We start from the raw sequence: 19,499 nt of genomic DNA on the forward strand, positions 1-19,499 counted from the left end.
TCGTTAGAGAAGTGGAGCACTACGCCAGATTTGGATATCACTGCCGGCCTCATCACTGTCGGATTTATAAGAACCGGCAGTGATGTACTTTTACTACCAGTTATGAGCTTGAAAATGAGAAAATGATTGGGGCTGAGCTAAAACCGGCAGTGAAGCACCACATCACTGCCAGTTTGTGGCTTGAACCGGTAGTGTTTTGGCGGCCACTTATCACTGTCGGTTCAAACCACAAACCGGCAGTGATTTGGCCCTATCACTGTCGGTTCTAGCCAAGAACCGACGGTGATAAGCCTACAGCATAAAAAGGCTGCAGCCGTCTTCTTCTTCCTCCTCTCTTCCATTCCGAGAATAGATGCACGTGTTTGGGTCCTTCCCTCCATTGTTGTAGCTGATCTTCACCATAAAGCTAGCGCTTGGATTTTGAAAAATGGCTTGATCTTTTTGCTTTAAAGTTAGTAACAAACATCCACTCCTTTGATTTTGTTGCTTAATTAGCTTCGTTTTGATAGCTACATTGCTTGATTCTCATTCTAGTTCTTTCTTCATTCTTGAGAGCACTTTTCCAATTGGACATTTGTGCAAGGCTCAAATTATGGTGAATTCATCATCCAAACGGTTGGTGTCTATGAACACATTAATTCCTAGCTAATCATTCCATGGTGGTCAAGATCATCATTGTTAGTATGTGATGCTATAATTAGTTCTTAGAAGTATAGTAGAAAAGATGTCCTTCATTATTGTGCAATAATTGTTTTTTACTACGATTTTTAATTTACAGGGCTAGGGCTATCAATTTTAATTTTCCAATAATTAGTGTACAATAATATTTTCCAAAAATGGTACTTTCAAGCTACAATTGTTGTTCATGAAGCTCAATTTCTTATTAATTCTTTATAATTACTGTCTCAGTATTTTTTTGTGCAGAGATGGATCGAGAGTGGATGCATCCGTCCCGAACGGACAAGCAGTACATGCATGGCGTCAGCTAGTTTATCACCGATGCCAAAGCCTATGCTGAAAATGGGAACCCTATCTTCTGCCCATGCAAAGACTGCAAGAATCAAAGGAACTTTCGTCAAATTGAGTCTATACGATCGCACTTGATTACCAGGGGATTCATGCCAAACTATACGATATGGACTATGCATGGTGAGGTTGGTGTGAATGTTTTGCAGGAAAATGATGATGATGTGGACATGCCTGACGTAACCATCCACGATGCTGACGAGGAACCCGGTGTCAATACGGAACCTATGGCCACAATTAATAATGTGTTTAGGAACACGCTAGCTGACGACACTGAGGATAATGATGACATTTCTCAGCTGCTACGTAATGTAGAGACTGGATGTCTTAGTGAAAGACAACTGAGAAAGCTAGAGAAAATGAGACAAGATGGCAAAACACCATTGTATAGGAATTGTCCAATGAGCAAATTGAAAGCCGACATCATGCTGTTAGAGTTCAAATCGACAAACGGATTGAGCGATAAAGGCTTCGATCAGTTGTTAGATATAATAAGAAAAAATACTCCCAGGAAAAAATGAGTTGCCAGAAAAGACATACTTGGCCAAGCAAATGATCTGCCCCATCGGCCTCGAGGTTGAAAAAATCCACGCGTGTTCCAATGATTGCATATTATACCGTAGAGAAAAATACAAAGACTTGGACAAGTGCCCTAAGTGTGAAGCTCCACGATATAAGGAATGACCGTCAGATGAGGGTACCAAGATCAGAGGAGGTCCCGTGAAGGTCGTTTGGTATTTTCCTATAGCTCCCCGGGTGCATAGGCTGTTTGCATATGCAAAGTTAGCCAAGCTATTGCGCTGGCATGGCGAAGAGCGTAAGAAAGATACAATGATGAGGCACCCCGCCGATGGGCATGACTAAAGGACTATCAATACTATGTTCTATAAGGACATCGGTGGAGAGGTAAGGCACCTTTGGTTTAATTTGAGTACAGATGGGATGAATCCTTTCGACCAGGTTAGAAACAATCATAGCACCTGGCCAATGACGCTCTGTATATACAACCTTCTACCTTGGGTCTGTATGAAACAGTCGTATATCCTAATGCCACTACTGATCCAAGGGCCAAGACAACCTAGGAATGACATCGATGTGTTTCTAGAACCAGTGATCGATGAACTAGTGGAGATGTTTGAAAAGGGTGTGCCAGATGTTTGGGACGAGTACAAAAAGGAACATGTCACGATCAAGGGAGTACTTATCGCTACAATCACCGACCTACTAGGTCGAGGTTCGTTGTCCGGAGAGAAGACAAAATGCTATACTGGGATGTGTCGAGTGCTTGGAAGACACCGATGCGGTAAATCTGCCAAATAACTCAAAGATAGTTTATATGGGACACCATAGGTTCCTACCTAAGGATCACCCTTACCGCAGAAACAGAAAAGATTTCAGCGGTACTATTGAGAAACGCTTAGCTCCAAAATATCGAGACGGACCTACGATACTTCGAGAACTCAATAAACTGGAGGTTGTCCTTGGGAAGGGGTCAATGCAGTAGCAGCGCTTGATGGGAGCGTTTGGAAGAAAAAATCGGTTTTCTAGAAACTACCTTACTGGACATTTCTGAGTGTACGCCACTGTCTTGATACCATGCACATCACTAAAAACATGTGCGCTAACACTCTTAACACCTTGATGGACATCGGGGGGGACATCAAAGGACTCACTAGCCACACGCATGGACATGCAACACTTGGGAATCAGGAAGGAGCTGTATCCCGTGGAGCTAGAGAATGGCCAGTTTGAACTTCCGGTTGCGTCATGGACATTGAAGAAGGAAGAAAAGCGTACACTTATTTCTTTCTTCAATGAACTCAAAGTCCCGACGGGCTACTGTGCGAACCCAAAGAGGCTAGTGAACATGAGAGAACTCAAGTTCAACTATGGCCCTATGAAGGCCCATGACTGTCATGTCATTATAACTCAGTTGCTCCCTGTTGCCCTACGTGGTATCCTCCCCCTAAAGGTCCGTGCCCCAATCATAAAGCTTTGCTCGTTCTTCAACGCGATCTCAAAAAAGGTCATTGATGTGTCCATGCTAGAGCAGCTATAGCGGGACATAGCCGAAATTCTTGTTAGGCTTGCGATGCATTTCCTGCTGACTTACTTTGATATCTAATTGCATCTGCTCATTCATCTTGTTGACCAAATTAGAGCCCTTGGCCCAATGTACCTGCATCAGATGTTCCCTTTAGAAAGATTGATGAAAGTTTTTAGGAGGTATGTTAGGAACAGATTCAGGATAGAAGGGGGCATGGTTGAAGGATGGTCAACGGAGGAAGCCATTGAGTTCTGCACATATTATCTGGACATCAAAAGGGTCGGAGTTCTAGAATCTCATCACGAGAGAAGACTACGTGGCAAAGGAACGATCGAGGATAAATTTGTTATAGTAGATGTGATGTAGACTAGGCCTGATCTTCTGAAAGGTATGATAGCATCGATTGGTGGAGACTCGATGTTCACGATCTAGGCTTCGAACCAAGACTGATTCAGACCCCCGCAACTATTACACCATTGCTCTGTTGGTTATCAACCACGTGAACGCGATTGACCTCGCCGAGAAGGCTTTCCTGCAAGCGAATCGAGAATACAAGCAAGAACGGGATGAACGCAATCTGAAATTGCAAATAAATATGAGGCTTATGATAACAAGGAGTTCAAGTCTTTATTCAAAAGGACTAATCGCCACAGGCAAACAAGATCAAGAACTGGGGCCTTGGTTCACAGCAAGCGGCCTTGGCGGCGACAGTTGCAGCAAAACAACGTCTGTTTCACGAGGAAATAAAAAACTAAACAAAATCCAAACCCTAAGGAGAGCGACGGCTACTATTTATAGAGTCTTGGGCATCACCCCCCTGGACGCGCCCCCTAATGGGCCAAACACGATACACAGTCCAACGGACCAAAAGACGGTGTCGCAACACCCTAGCAGATTCTGGATGCTGACTTGTTTTGACGATTCCTGTTGATTCCGAAGGTATTTTGACGTGAAACCACTTGGATTGGCTTCCTTATCAAATTAGCTTTCCAACCATATATGGAATGTCGAAAACGGAGTCTGGATGCGTCCTGGGTGACCAGTTTAAGGCGGACTGGTCCTGAAACCCGAGATGGGCTCCAACTTCAGTTGGACTGGGCTTCCACCATGAAAAAGATGAATTGGACGCCCATGCTGGACCTCCTCTGACGAGGACATGACACCCATACATATGACCATGTTTGGCACATGGCATGGAGGGGTAGGAGGCCAGCAAGGGTGTCCAAGTCAAGAAGGAGGTCCGAGGCTAATTCGGTTCGAGTCCCCGAGGTGGAGGCCCAAAGCAACTCAAGTTCGAGTCTGCCTCGACCTCCAGGACTAGTCTGCCTTAAACTGGTCACTCAGGACGCATCCGGACTCCGTTTTTGATGATTCACATATGGATGGAAAGATAATTGGATAAGGAAGCCAACCCAATTGGTTTCACGTTAAAAGCCCTTCGGAATCAATAGGAATCGTCGAAACAAGTCAACGTCCAGAATCTATCAGGGTGCTGCGACACCGTCTTTTGGTCTGTTGGACCGTGTATCGTGTTTGGGCCCATTAGGGGGTGCGTCCAGGGGGGGGTGACGCCCAAGACTCTATAAATACCAGTCGTCGCTCTCCTTAGGGTTTGGATTTTGTTGAGTTCTTGATTTCCTCATGAAACAGACGTCGTTTTGCTGTAACTGTCGCCGCCAAGGCCGCTTGCTGTGAACTAGGGCCCCAGTTCTTAATCTTGTTTGCCTGTGGCGATTAATCCTTTCGAATAAAGACTTGAGCTTTTTCTCATTATCATAAGCCTCATATTTATTTGCAATTTCAGATTGCGTTTATCTCGTTCTTGCTTGTGTTCTCGATTCGCTTGCTGGAAAGCCTTCTCGGCGAGGTCAATCGTGTTTATGTGGTTGATAACCAATGGAGCAGTGGTGTAACGGTTGTGGGGGTCCAAATCAATCTTGGTTCGAAGCCTAGATCATGAACATTGAGTCTCCACCAATCGACGCTATCATACCTTTCAGAAGATCGGGCCTAGTCTATATCAAGTGGTATCAGAGACCTTGTTGCCCGTTAGGTATAACTTTATTTTCTCCTTTAGATTGTTACTATTTTTGCATTACCTATAGTCCACAAAAAGCAAAAAAAATATATATACATCGTCACATATTCCCTGTCTTATAGCCTTATTGTGCCATGCAATTTCGTCTCTGTTTCACGTTGTTGAGTTTGTGCCCTAGGTCAAGTTCTTGTTGCTGGTTTTAGATCGTTTTTAGTCCAGTTTGTGTGTTCCCCTTTATTTTTCATCATAATCCGTGAACATCTCCAAGTCCTATTGAGTTTTCTTTGTATTCATCAAACCCTAGTCCATACCATCTTATTTGTTACACTTGTCTTCACTGTTTCCATCAAATCCTTGCTGCCGTGACCAATTTTGCGCGCATTGTTTCTGTTTTGTCCTCTAATTCGGAGTCCGTTTTTAAAACTGGTCTAGTTTTCGCATACGAACTCGGATTTCGACGTTCCATATATCAAAATCGATCAGAAAAAAATTTCAGATCCGTTCATCCCCTGCTTTTTTAGGGTCGGAGATTTTTATTTTGGTCAAAAAGTGGTCACAAGATCCTCTTTTCGTGGTCATAAGGTCTTTGTCGATTTCGAGCACGTCTTCTAAAATTTCCACAGGCCACGTCTTTCACTTGTTTAAGCTCATATTTTCTGTGGTTACTTTTTTTGTGCTCCTAAGTGAAGAAAAAACATCAAAAAAATAAAAAGAAAAAGTCAAAGAATCCCCAAAAAACAACGACAACCCAAAAATAGAGAAAAAAGAGAGGGGCAAAAGTGGAACAATATCTAGAGGAGCACATGGAGAGCGCCATTTGAGCTGTGTTTGCGTGTGCTGATTTCTACCTTGTTCCTAATCATATTCTTGCTGTTCACATCACTTGATACATCTGGTACTTGGAACGTGAGTAGGCCAGCAACTAAGACAAGTACTTGGGATACTTATTCAGCTTTGCTATTCAATTGCGAATTTTGCTATTCCTTGCTACTATATTATGCCTGTCCAAGCTCCACTTTCTTCTAACTAAGTACAGGTTTGCCTTGCAACTGTTACACTCAAGCTATAACGGTATCACACTCATCGACCGATTGCACCGCCTATTGCTTTGGTAAGAACACTTGTAAGACCGTGGTAAGACGCTTGAGAGTTGAGTGCCTTATTTTTTCCTTGTCCACAACCTAAGTAGTTGATAGGGATAATACTTTTGTGTTGTCTTTTGCTGTCTTCTAACAATGACAGGTTGTTCGTATCCACCGACTTATAATGGTATAGGTGCTGATGAGTACATGGAGTGGGAAATTACCATCGATAACATATTTGCTACTCGCTTTATGTGTCCAAGGAGGAAGGTAAAAAATGCAGTTAGTGTTTTGCGACATTCTGCTTTATCTTGGTGGGAGTCTTTAGATCCTTCTGATAAGCCTCAAACTTGGATTGATATGAAAGATCTTATGAGAGAAAATTTTGTTAATCCATCTCTTGTAATTAATTCAAATGCTGAGGTGCACCATTTAGAGGATGAGTCTGTTGTTATTCCTCTTGCTATGACTAACCTTCTGTAGGATAATGTACATAAGCGAGAGGATGACATGAAAGAAAATGAGGAACTCACAACCTCATATGCAAATTCAGAACCATCACTTCATAATGCACCTATTACTCCTGCTGAGAACACAGGTAATGCCCATGGTGCTACACTCACGGAAGGTGAGAATAGTTTTAATGTACTAAATTCTTCCACAAACCATGCTATCATAGAGCAATTGTTAGTGGAATTCTCTCTTGATTCATCTCTGTCCCATGATAATTTGCTTGAAGTTCCTTATGATAAAGATGAATTGGTTGATGATGCCTCAGTTTTACATGTTTTGGAACCAGTCACTTGTGCTGAAAATAAACATATTATTCATATTGCTACTAAAACTGATGAGTTCAAATTGTTGTCTTCTTTACATACTTTGGGTTACATTGAATTTGATGTTTTGTGTAACCTATATTGTTTGGAGGAGAGCCTATTTAAATATGTTGATTTGCCTTGGTTTTCTAAACATACATATCATGTTATTGGCAAATATAACAACAAGGGACAATATATGATACATCGAGTATACATTTGTTGTAATATGAATTCTCCTTTTGTTGTACAAGATTATGATCGTTTAGAGGGCAGCCATAATATTACAAACATTTTCTCATGTTCCTCAAAGAAACAAGTTCACTTTCAAGAAGGGGAGCATTGTTGGTTGCTACCTATGTCTGCTAGATCATCTATTCCTGCATTGTCTTTGGTTAGTTCTAATCTTTTGCAGGATAGTGTTGACATATATCGTGTGCATTCGGATCATGGAGTCGACATGCTTGCTAAAATTTTTATGCGAGATGAAATGCTACAAACTTGGAAACATGGTCATGTTCCTTCTCATAATTATTTCAGTCCCCTTTGTTTTTGTAACCCCGTTCTCCTTTATGTTGTGCAGGATCAGTTTCAAGCACAATCGACGCCGAGGACGGCTTTTCATCAAGAAAGGGAGGATGACGAGGACATGACACCCATGCATATGACCATATTTGGCACATGGTATGGAGGGGTAGGAGGCCAGCAAGGGTGTCCAAGTCAAGAAGGTGGTCCGAGGATAATTCGGTTCGAGTCCCCGAGGTGGAGGCCCAAAGCAACTCAAGTTCGAGTCTGCCTCGACCTCCAGGACCAGTCTGCTTTAAACTGGTCACTCAGGACGTATCCGGACTCTGTTTTCAACGATCCACATATGGATGGAAAGCTAATTGGATAAGGAAGCCAACCCAATTGGTTTCACGTTAAAAGCCATTTGGAATCAACAGGAATCGTCGAAACAAGTCAGCGTCTAGAATCTATCAGGGTGCCGCGACACTGTCTTTTGGTCTGTTGGACCGTGTATCATGTTTGGGCCCATTAGGGGGCGTGTCTAGGGGGGTGACGCCCAAGACTCTATAAATATCAGCCGTCGCTCTCCTTAGGGTTTGGGTTTTGTTTAGTTCTTGATTTCCTCATGAAACAGACGTCGTTTTGCTGCAACTGTCGCCGCCAAGGCCGCTTGCTGTGAACCAGGGCCCCAGTTCTTGATCTTGTTCGCCTGTGGCGATTAGTCCTTTTGAATAAAGACTTGAACTCTTTCTTATTATCATAAGCCTCATATTTATTTGTAATTTCAGATTGCATTTATCTCGTTCTTGCTTGTGTTCTCGATTCGCTTGCAGGAAAGCCTTCTCGACGAAGTCAATTGCGTTTGTGTGGTTGATAACCAACGGAGCAGTGGTGTAACGGTTGTGGGGGTCCGAATCAATCTTGGTTCAAAGCCTAGATTGTGAATGTCGAGTCTCCACCAATCGACGCTATCATACCTTTCGGAAGATCGGGCCTAGTCTATATCATCCTCCTCTCCTTGGCTTGTATGCGACGAAGTAGTGATGTCCTCATCATCCTCCCTTTCTTGAATTGAAGTCGTCCTCGAGTGAAGTGATCGTCTCGTCCATTGGATGACGGCAACGATGGTTCCGGAAGAAGACGTTCATCTTGGCGCCCCATCCTTCGCAAAGGCAGCTGCCACGGTGGCTCCCCTGTTGGAAATTCATCCTCCTTCTCCTGCAAAAGGTTAGTACCAACAAGAGGCATAGCACTAGGAGTAGGACCAAGTGGACATATAGGCGATGTATAAGTTAGAGCATAACATGGTTCATCATGAACAACAAGAATAGATTTTAGAGCAAATAAAACTTCTTTCATGTTACTTGAAGGTTCATTTAATGGTTTGCTAGAGTCGTTATCAAGGCCTTTATTTTTCTTTTCAACAAGTTCCTTTTCATATTGCACAATTTCAGCAAATGTTAAAGGAAGTAAAGCAATGGTCTTTCCTTTAAACATAAAAGTATATCTATTTTGCCTACCATGATGACAACATTATTATCATATTGCCAAGGGTGGCCTAACAAAAGTGAACAAGCTTGCATAGGCACGACATCAAAATCAGCATAATCATAGTATGACCCGATAGAAAAATGCACACGAGCAGATTGTGTTACCTTTGCCTTACCACTATTGTTGAACCACTGAACATGGTATCAATGTGGAAGAGCACGTGTAGATAAACCAAGAGTCTTGACAAGCTCAGAACTTACCAAGTTATTACTGCTCCCTCCATCAATTATAGCACGAACACGGAAATTAATGACAATGAGGAACATTTGAAACAAATTATGGCGTTGTAGCTTGTCTACTGGCTCAACTTGTGTACTCAAAACACACTGAACAAGGATTGATTTGTAGTCTGCAGTGCATGCTACACTATCAATTACCTCATCAGGATCTTTAGCACTATCCACAAATTTATCTGCATAAAGATCAGTTGCAAGTGCAAATTCATTCTCTTCATCACTAGCACTAGCATACCCACCATCATCAGTAGCAATATAAGCGCGTTTGCTGGGGCATTCTTTAGCAATATGTCCCATGCCCTTGTAGCGGTGGCACACAACTTTAAAAGAGCTGCTAGAGGAAGGTGTAGCAGATCCACTAGAAGAAGGTATGATAGGAGAACTCTTCTTTACAGGCGCTGGTGGTGTCTGCACATTAGAAAATTTACTCACCTCGGTTGGACATGAAGGAATGGATAGAGTCGTGGATGGAGTCATGGATGACCTAGGTTGTCATCCCTATACTTCCCTTTCAGCTTTAATAGCATAATGATATAATTGGGAAAATCTAGTCCATTCTTCATAGTCAAGAACATCCTGTATTTCACGACGCAAACCTCCAAAAAATCTAGAACACTTACCATTTCATCCTCTTGTATGTTACTACGTGCTAGACCAATCAAAAGCTCCTGATAATATTCCTCAATAGTTTTACTACCTTGATTTAAATGTTGCAGTTTTAATCGTAGATCACGCTGATAGTATAGAGGAACAAATCTCGATTTCATTCGTCATTTAAGTATAGTCCAGGTTTGAGGTATTTGAGCATTAGCATTAGCATTATTGCAAATATCATTCCACCAGAAAAGAGCAAAACTAGTAAACAAACTAGTAGTAAGTCTAACTCTATATTCTTCAGGTACTTGATGGGAGCTAAAATTTTGATCTACAACCATCTCCCAATCTAAATATGCTTCAGGATCAGTAGAACCAGAAAAAGGAGGTATCTTAAACTTGGTTTTAGAGAAAGGATCATTATTACCTTGGTTGTTACCTCCCATACCGCATCGGTTAAAGTTCAACCGATTACGGTTACGTGCATCCTCAGCACGTCGTTGAGCTTCGGCTTTAGCCTCCGCGTCGCCATCGTCCTCCTCCGAGAGATCATCATCATCTTTGGGACATGGTTCAGGATGTCGTTGTTCAACATCTTCAATCCTCTTGGCCAAATTGGTGATTTGTTGAAGGATCTCATTGAACTTGTCATCAAGAACGGCACAAAGCTCATTCTTAGAAACACAGTCATTGAAATATGTAGGTGCATCCTCGTTTCCTTGGCCGCTGCCTTCGGCTTTTCCTGACATGGTTAGTAGAAAGGAAAAGACAACACAAATAGTATTATCCCTACCAACTACTTAGGTTGTGGACAAGGAAAAAAAAGGCACTCAACTCTCAAGCGTCTTACCACGGTCTTACAAGTGTTCTTACCAAAGCAACAGGCGGTGCAATCAGTCGGTGACTGTGATACCGTTGTAGCTTGAGTGTAATAGTTGCAAGGCGAACCTGTACTTGGTTAGAAGAAAGTGGAGCTTGGATAGGCACAATATAGTAGCAAGGAATAGCAAAATGCGCAACTGAATAGCAAAGCTAAATAAGTATCCCAAGTACTTGTCTTAGTTGCTGGCCTACTCACATTCCAAGTACCAGATGTATCAAGTGATGTTGTCGGGTTCATAAACCCGGTGTCCCTCGGGGACCGGCTTCCACGCCCGGGCTCGGCCTAGGAAAACAACATATAGTTCATGGGCCCGCCCAAGAGTCTAAAAACACGACGGGCCAGAAGGGCAGTCCGGTCGCCGACCGGAAGGTCTACCCAAAAGAACAAGCGCCCGCTGAAAGGTCCTAATATGGCTAGAGGGGGGGTGAATAGCCTATTTAAAAATCTACAAATCAACTAGAGCAATTTGATTAGTATGACAAATAGCGTAATGCAAACTTGCTCTAGCTCTACAAGGGTTGCAAGCCACCTATCCAACAATTCTAGTTGCAATGATTACTTAGGCACACAAACTTGCTATGTAATTACTCACTAAGAGCTCTCAACCTTGCTACTCTAAAGAGCTCAACTAGATGAATATAAATAATAAAGCAAGCTCTCAATTCTAATTACACTAAAGAGCTTGTGTCAACTAGTTTGCAAGAATGTAAATAAGTGAGTAAGGTGATTATACCGACGTGTAGGGGATGAACCAATCACAAGATGAATATATAGCCAATCACCGGGAGAATGCCAAAGACAAGAGACAATCGATTTTCTCCCGAGGTTCACGTGTTTGCCAACACGCTACGTCCCCGTTGTGTCGACCAACACTTGGTGGTTCGGCGGCTAAGAGGTGTTTCACAAACCTCGTCCACACGATTGGACACCGCAAGAACCTACCCACAAGTGAGGTAACTCAATGACACGAGCAATTTACTAGAGTTACCTTTCGGCGCTCCGCCGGGGAAGGTACAACTCCCCTCACAATCACCGGAGACGGCCACGAACAATCACCAACTCGTGCCGATCCTCCACCGCTGCTCCAACCGTCTAGGTGGTGGCAACCACCAAGAGAAACAAGCGAAATCCGCAGCGCAACACAAATACCAAGTGCCTCTAGATGCAATCACTCAAGCAATGCACTTGGATTCTCTCCCAATCTCACAATGATGATGGATCAATGATGGAGATGAGTGGGAGGACTTTGGCTAAGCTCACAAGGTTGCTATGTCAATGAAAATGTGCAAGAGATGTCCCTTGAGCCGGCCATGGGGCTATAAATAGAGCCCCCATCAAATAGAGCCGTTATACCCCTTCACTGGGCAAAACGCGCTCTGACCGGACGCTCCGGTCATACTGACCGGACGCTGGCCCTCAGCGTCCGGTCGCCCGATGGACGCCACGCGTCACCAGCTTCAAACACTGTTCGTCAGATTTCAACGGCTACGAAGTTGACCGGACGCTCCGGTCAAAACTGACCGGACGCTGAAGCCCCAGCGTCCGGTCGTTTCCAGTAAGCTCCCCGAGGCATGTTTTTTCGACCGGACGCGTCCGGTCCACCTTGACCGGACGCAGCCAGCGTTCGGTGCTCAACCCTTAGCCACTGTGTAGACCCGTCAGTTTGACCGGACGCAGAAACCAGCGTCCGGTGCATCTCAGGTCCAGCGTCCGGTGCAACACCGAAACTGGCGACCTCTCTGCCAGCTCGACCGGACGCAGCCTTTCAGCGTCCGGTCGCTGAGTGACCCAGCGTCCGGTCAGTAGACCGACGCCAGCATCATTTCGACCAACTCCATTTCAACTCTAACTTCTTCACCCTTGCTCAAGTGTGCCAACCACCAAGAATTTTGCATCCGGCGCAATAGAAAATAGATATTTCATTTTCCCGAAAGCGCCAAATCCATCTCAACCCTGCAAACACCTTGCGCACATGTGTTAGCCTTTTTTCACAAATATTTTCAAGGGTGTTAGCACTCCACTAGATCCTAAATGCATATGCAATGAGTTAGAGCATCTAGTGGCACTTTGATAACCGCATTCCGATACGAGTTTCACTCCTCTTAATAGTACGGCTATCTATCCTAAATGTGATCACACTCACTAAGTGTCTTGATCACTAAAACAAAATGGCTCCTACATTTTATACCTTTGCCTTGAGCCTTTTGTTTTTCTCTTTCTTCTTTTCCAAGTTCAAGCATTTGATCATCACCATGCTATTACCATTGTCATGATCTTCGTCATTGCTTCATCACTTGGAGTAGTGCTACCTATCTCATAATCACTTTGATAAACTAGGTTAGCACTTAGGGTTTCATCAATTAACCAAAACCAAACTAGAGCTTTCACCCGCTCGTCAACTTCTTCGGCCCACCTCTCCGACCGGAGCACTCGCTTCGAGCACCAGCCGCCTCCGAGAGGTGGGCCGAAGAAGTTTCATAAGGCCTAGCCCAAAACGCTGCTTCCTACTCCGACCCCGCAACCGAGGCTCATGGGAACCCTGCTCACCGCTCTTCTCCGACCAACGCACTTAGAGCTGACTGGAGCCATCTGACCAGGGGCACCCCGTTCGGTAGGCACCAGAAGACGTGCGGAGAAAGGCAAGGCAAGGCTCACAAGTCAAAACCACTGTACTAGAGACCATACCCTGCACAAAATAGTACTCTGCAGCCACTCTGACACAAACAGTATTGTAGGCGCTGACATCTCCCCCTACAGTATTGTAGGGGCCGCTAAAAACTCCCATACGGTAAGCCCCCCGCGTGTCTCTGGACATCGATCGTAGTATGGGCACCGGGATTTACCGTATCGGGTGAACATAGCATGGCTCCTCACATGCCACTAGGCATCAAATAGTATTTGTAGGTACTAGCATCCATCCTTCCTGAAGAAGATAGCACGACCTCCCATGCGCATCTAACATTCTACAGCGACATCAACAAGTGTTGGGGGCGCCTACCATTTTCCAATCTTCATCAGCGTGCGCAACAAGGCTTAGAAACATCCGTACTCTCTCCCTCTCACCTGTAAAGCCATCCCCTTTATCTATAAAAGGGGATGCGCTCCCTCCAACAAGAGGAGGTTGACTTCTTCAAGTTCAGACTCACTAGATCGATAGCTCACAATCCCTCCAACACACGCTTGGACTTCTAGCTCATAGCGGAGTTCCGGTCGCCCTCGGCCCTTCCGGTCGGACCCGACCAAGCCTCTTGAACACCCCTCCTTTCTCCTTCTTGTTTGTAACCCCACTATAGACTTCGAGCACCTAGGCTCAGGAATAAAGTCACCGACCGACCCTGACTGGACGTAGGGCACGTTGCCTGAACCAGTATAAACCCTGTGTCATTGAGTGCTAGGCCATCTCCGATCACAACATACAGCAAAACCACAAATGTTTACTAGTTGGTCACTTTCTGCACCGACAGTTGGCGCCGTCCGTGGGAAAGACGTTGTATGTTCAACACTTTTTGGTCATCGAATGACCCATTTTTCCACCACCCCCACCGTGGCTGGCTTAGGCGATATGATTCGCTTTGGCTCGTTGGAGTTTCCCGCGGTCTCACCCACCGAAGTGTGGGTTCCACCCGTCTTTGAGTCATCCCAGGCCTTCCTCTTCGGAAGCCTGGACTTCGTCGCCGACCGACTCGGCGTACTCCACCTCCACGAGAAGGCTCGCGACCTGGCACCCATCGGAGGGACATCCTCCATCGACTCCGGGATGTGCGACTTCGACGACGCAGCATCTGCGCTTCATTTCGAGCAAACTCTCTACTCAAAACCCGCTGTGAGTAATATACACGATATTATGTACTCACTATTCTCTATCTTCTGCCGATTACCTGGTGGAACCCCGTTGTCCCTAATGCAACCACTGTACGGCCAGTTCCCCTATGGCCTCGCGTCTTCCACGGACGCATATGCCCGGGGGATCCAAAGGATGCTCGCGCCGCCTCCTCTCGCATCCAAATTCATGGGAATGGCGAGCTATGCTCCCACCTGTTTCTTCGACCTCATGGATGATGATGGCGAGAGCGACGGCTCTAGCATCGATGACATGGCACCTAGCCACCGTCCATCTCGGGAATGCGCCATGGCAGACCCTCCGGGACACCCACCGATGGAAGCGAAGTTCTCATGGACTCACGCCCCTCCAGCTCCTCATACAGAGGCCCCCGAGCTCACATGTGAGCACGGGGAGGAACTGCGACAACGATGGCTGCATGAGCCACCGACTGCACCAGCGCGCTCGGTGCACCAGACTATGCCCTGTGCGCATAGACCAGCAAACGGCGCTTGGGGCCGCGTCCGTCATACCTAGCGCAATGTCCCGGTTCGGGCGACTAATCCCCCACAGTTCGCTCAGGCCAGTCAGAACGTTGCCACCGCGGCAATGCTCCTGCGCGACCTACCTGAGCTGAACGACCCTCACGAACGGGCGATCCACCAGAACCTCTGGGCACTGCTGGAAACCACCGCTGTTCAACAAGCAGAGTGCTCCGTATCATGACGCTGACTCGTGACCTCGCTCCCCATCCGGGGAACAAGGACGCAGCAGATGGGGCACTACACCCTATCACCGCAACAACCACAGAGTGCAGTATAGGAAGCCGCAATGGCACCTCACCTCAACTTGACGACCGCCCCATGCCGACCGCCTATCTACGCGCAGTTCGGGCCGAACCAAGACACGCGTAGCGTCGACCAGAGTCCCAGCCCTGACCGCTTGGGACCACGGACCTTTGTCCAACCATTCCAGCAAGCATCGTTCCCACCGCGCTTCAACGGAGGCTGCGACAAAGGTAAGGCCAAGCGCCAGGATCAAGACGAGGGCCCCTCCACACAGAGGGGAAAAAAGAACAGAAAGGGTCGCCGTTGATTGGCCAACTCCGCGTTGGCCGCCGCGGTAGATTACGTGGGCACTCAGCCCCAGCAAGACCCTCCGGGCCACTTTCACGAGCTCATGGAGAGCCCGTGCAACAACCACAACTATCCCATCAACCATCTCTACAAGGACTGCCAGCTCCTCAAGCGCCTGCTGAGGTAGGCTTGCATGCCACGGGAAGAAAAAGGCGAGGAAGCAGCAACCGAAGAAGGGGCGCAGCGGGCAAGGATCCAGACGACTGAAGGATGGAGTGATCCGACCAGACGCCTACCGACTGAAGGACAACAATGACGACGCTCTCTCTGAGCACCTTGGAACAGCTATGTCATTTCTTCTTTTCCTAAGTTTTAGTCTTACCTTTACTTAGCGAACGCTCCTATAAGAGCACCCCGACCCGAACACTTTTTGGCTCGAGGCGCTTGGGGGCTCCACTAGGGGGCTCTACTACCCCTCTGTTTTTGTTTTTACTTTAAGTACTCTTTTACTTTCATATGGAGAAACTCCTTCCTACCCGAACAAAAGGGCAGTTCGTTCCTTTAATTTACCTTATGAAACTTTGCTTTAGAACATTCTGACTAATCGCACCCCGCCTTTTCCTACGGTTACGACTGGCCGAGCCTCGTGGGCCACGCCTTGGGCTCACAAAGTTGCAGCCTATGGAACAAACGGGCAGGTATGAGAAAGAAAGAAATTAAAAACAAAATTATGCTAAGGGAAAACTAAGAAACGAAAGAGAACAAGCTTCCCCGAACGGAGCAACTCATCACAAAAACAAAAACCGATTGCAGTCATTAAAACACACACGAACATTTTACAAAGGGGTTCCCCCCCATGAACTTAAACTTCTTACATTTACTAACTACTTATATTTATCAAGGTATTAAACCGACCCGGTGGCATCTGCTGACGGCGCAACCGATGAAGGCGCTGGCTGCTCACTCCCTGGCAGCACGACGTTTGGCTCGATCGGGGCCGAGGTGACGTTCCCCCCCCCGAACCAGGCTCCGTGCTATCTATAGGCTCGGAGGCATCCTCTCCGTGCATGCTTCGGGCCATGTCTTGATGACGAACATCCATGACCCACTCAGCGGAGACTTGCTCTAACACCGACCGCGCGTGCGGCAACAAGCTCTCCCCGATTGATTGGATGTCCTCCATGCTCAGGCCTTCAGCATACCCGCTGCAGATAGTGGCGAAGTCTAGATTTGGGTGGTACGTCGCCACCGAGGTTAGCACCCCCGATGCTCCATAAAATAGCCCGCTCCTGACAAGGTCCTTGACCGCGTCCGGGACCTCCGCCAGCTAAACTACGGGCGCGCTGGTACTTGGCGCCGACCTGAAGACTTCTGAGACGACGAGCTGGGCAGTGTTGCGGATCTGGCCGAGCTCCCCTTCGAGAGCACATCACTCTTCATGGGACTTGGCTAGCTCCTTGACATTCTGGCTAAAGTTCACCTTGGTCATCTCCAGGTCTCGCTCCAGCGCCTTCACCTTTTCACCCAGCTCTGCAAGAAGGGCGACAAGCTTAGAAACAAGCTAGGGGAAAAAAATCAACACCACGAGAAAACAAAAAGATATGCACCGATGCGAGAGGCCTCATGGGTGGAGAGATCCTCTGCCTACCGAGCCACCTGTTCACGTAGCCGGGCACTCACGTCCTCCATCCCCATCACCTGGTCCCGGAGCGTGAGCACCTCCCGATCTGCTTCTGACCGGGCCCTCTGCTCCACCTCCAGGGCCTTCTGTGCTGCTCTAGGGCGGCCTGCTCTGGCTCAAGGACTGCCAAGGCCTCTTGAAGCGCCGCCTCGGTGTCCGCCAAGGACGTTCGCAGCCCTGCCTCAGTCTCCGCCTGGCGGGCTTTTGTCGCCTCGAGCCCTTGCTCGGCGGCAGTCGCCCACTTCACCCACGCCTCGGCCGCCCGGACCTAGGACTCACGGCAAGCGGACTCCACCCGGTGCTCAAGCTTGGCCATCTAGGCGTGTTCTGCCCGGAGGAAGTAAGACTTGCGGGATGACAGCTTCCTTATTTCCTATGAAAAATAGGCATGCTAAAAACAACCTTTGAAAGATTCAAAGGGCAAGGAGAAGTACCAGGAACCCACCTCCGCGGTGAGCTGTAGGTCAACCTCAACCAGCTGCCGAGCAAACTGAGCCTGCTTCCGGGTGTTCTCAAGCTTTGCGGATAGCTTGGTGAGCTCAGACACCATGGCATGCCCTTGCCCCCCAAAAATGTCCTAGAGCTAACGTTCCCGGGAATCCCAAAGGGCGAACCGCGCCTTCGATGGCTCCTCAGGGAAGGGCCACTCTAGGTCACCCTCCGATGAACCACCGGCGGGCCTAGCCTCCGACCAGACCACCGCCAGCTCCCGCAGCGACACCGGCGGTTCTGCCACGGTATCCGCCTTGTCGTCAGATGGGATCTCCACCACCTCGCTCGCATGGGACGCCGCCGAGCATCCCAACTTCGTCTCGTCCACGCTTCCCTCCGGTGCCTTCGGCTCCGACGGCAAGGATAGGTCATGTAGCCCTCCACCCGGCGAGGTAGGGAGCTCACCCCCCTCATCTCCTCCATCGTGATTGGTGGAGGAGGGGCCGCAAGAGTTACCTCCGATGCCACCTCTACCATCAGCACAGGGATTGCTGCCGACAACATCACCGCTGTTGTCACGTTATCAGCAGCCGCCCCAGGGGGCACCACCCCCGAGAGGGAAGGCTTCACCGCCGCCACCCTGCTGCCCCCTTCGCTCGCCGCAACATGCTGTAGAGTGGGCCTCCAAACCTCCCGCATGGGGGTCGGGGCGATGCTCAACCCCGGCATCCCCCATCCACTGACAAAAATCGCGGGTAAGCCACACTCCAAAAAAGACTCAACCACCAAAAGTTGAAGAAGCAACAAAGGGAAACATACCGGGTGGCGAGCGGTAGTACTCTGAAGGTAGGCTCTGACGACGATGGGCCCATAGGACGAGGACCGCTCCTGGACTGTGACCCACGCCCCTCACTTCAGACGGGGTTGGAGTCATCCCAACCGGCTCCTGCCCGGCCTATGGGTTGCTACGACCTCTGGCTCGGGGCGCCCCGACCAGAGCAGCGAGTGGGGCATCCCCCGACTGCAAGTCGTGCGTCGACCGAGCGCTAGTCTACCCCTCAGACCTCCTAGACTGCTCGATTGCACCCACGGCAGGCGGGGCCTCCTTCGGCAGCAAGTCTGGCATTGGCACTGGCCCCGTCGCCGCACAAGTGCCGGCCTACTCCTCGGACCACCTGGCTCCCCTAGCCGCGTCTGCCACAGGCGACAACAGGACCGGTGACACCGCCGAGGGGTGCGGTGACCACGTCTGCTTCACCACTCGCTCGCCAACGGTGTCCGCGCTCGCCGCACGCTTCCTCGACGCAGGAACCTCCACACGCCGCGTGGCCTCCTGCTCCTCACCAGCGGACATTGCTGCAGGGTCACGACGCACCTCCAAGGTCACAATGACCTCCCGACTCTCCTCCTCGTCAGAGAAGACCATGTCGTCCAAATCCATAGGATCATCCAACACAAGTTCCAACTCGACGTCGCTCCTACGTTCCCCGGCCTTCATGTGCCGGGCGACCTCCTTCTTCTTCTCTTCTTTCTGCTAAACCTCCTTAGTTCTCTTCTTCTTCTGGGTGTCTACCACCTCCTTCTGGGCGGCCTACTAGGTCCGGCCAGCTAGTCCCTTAGGAAGGTGCGGCCAAGACTTGTACCTCCTAAGCCCCTACGAAACGAATGAACCAAAATAAAAAAAGAAGGGGGGGCAGAGAAAAAAGCACGA

The sequence above is a fragment of the Miscanthus floridulus genome, chromosome 8 (genome assembly GCF_019320115.1).
Source record: "Miscanthus floridulus cultivar M001 chromosome 8, ASM1932011v1, whole genome shotgun sequence".
Taxonomy (NCBI): domain Eukaryota; kingdom Viridiplantae; phylum Streptophyta; class Magnoliopsida; order Poales; family Poaceae; genus Miscanthus; species Miscanthus floridulus.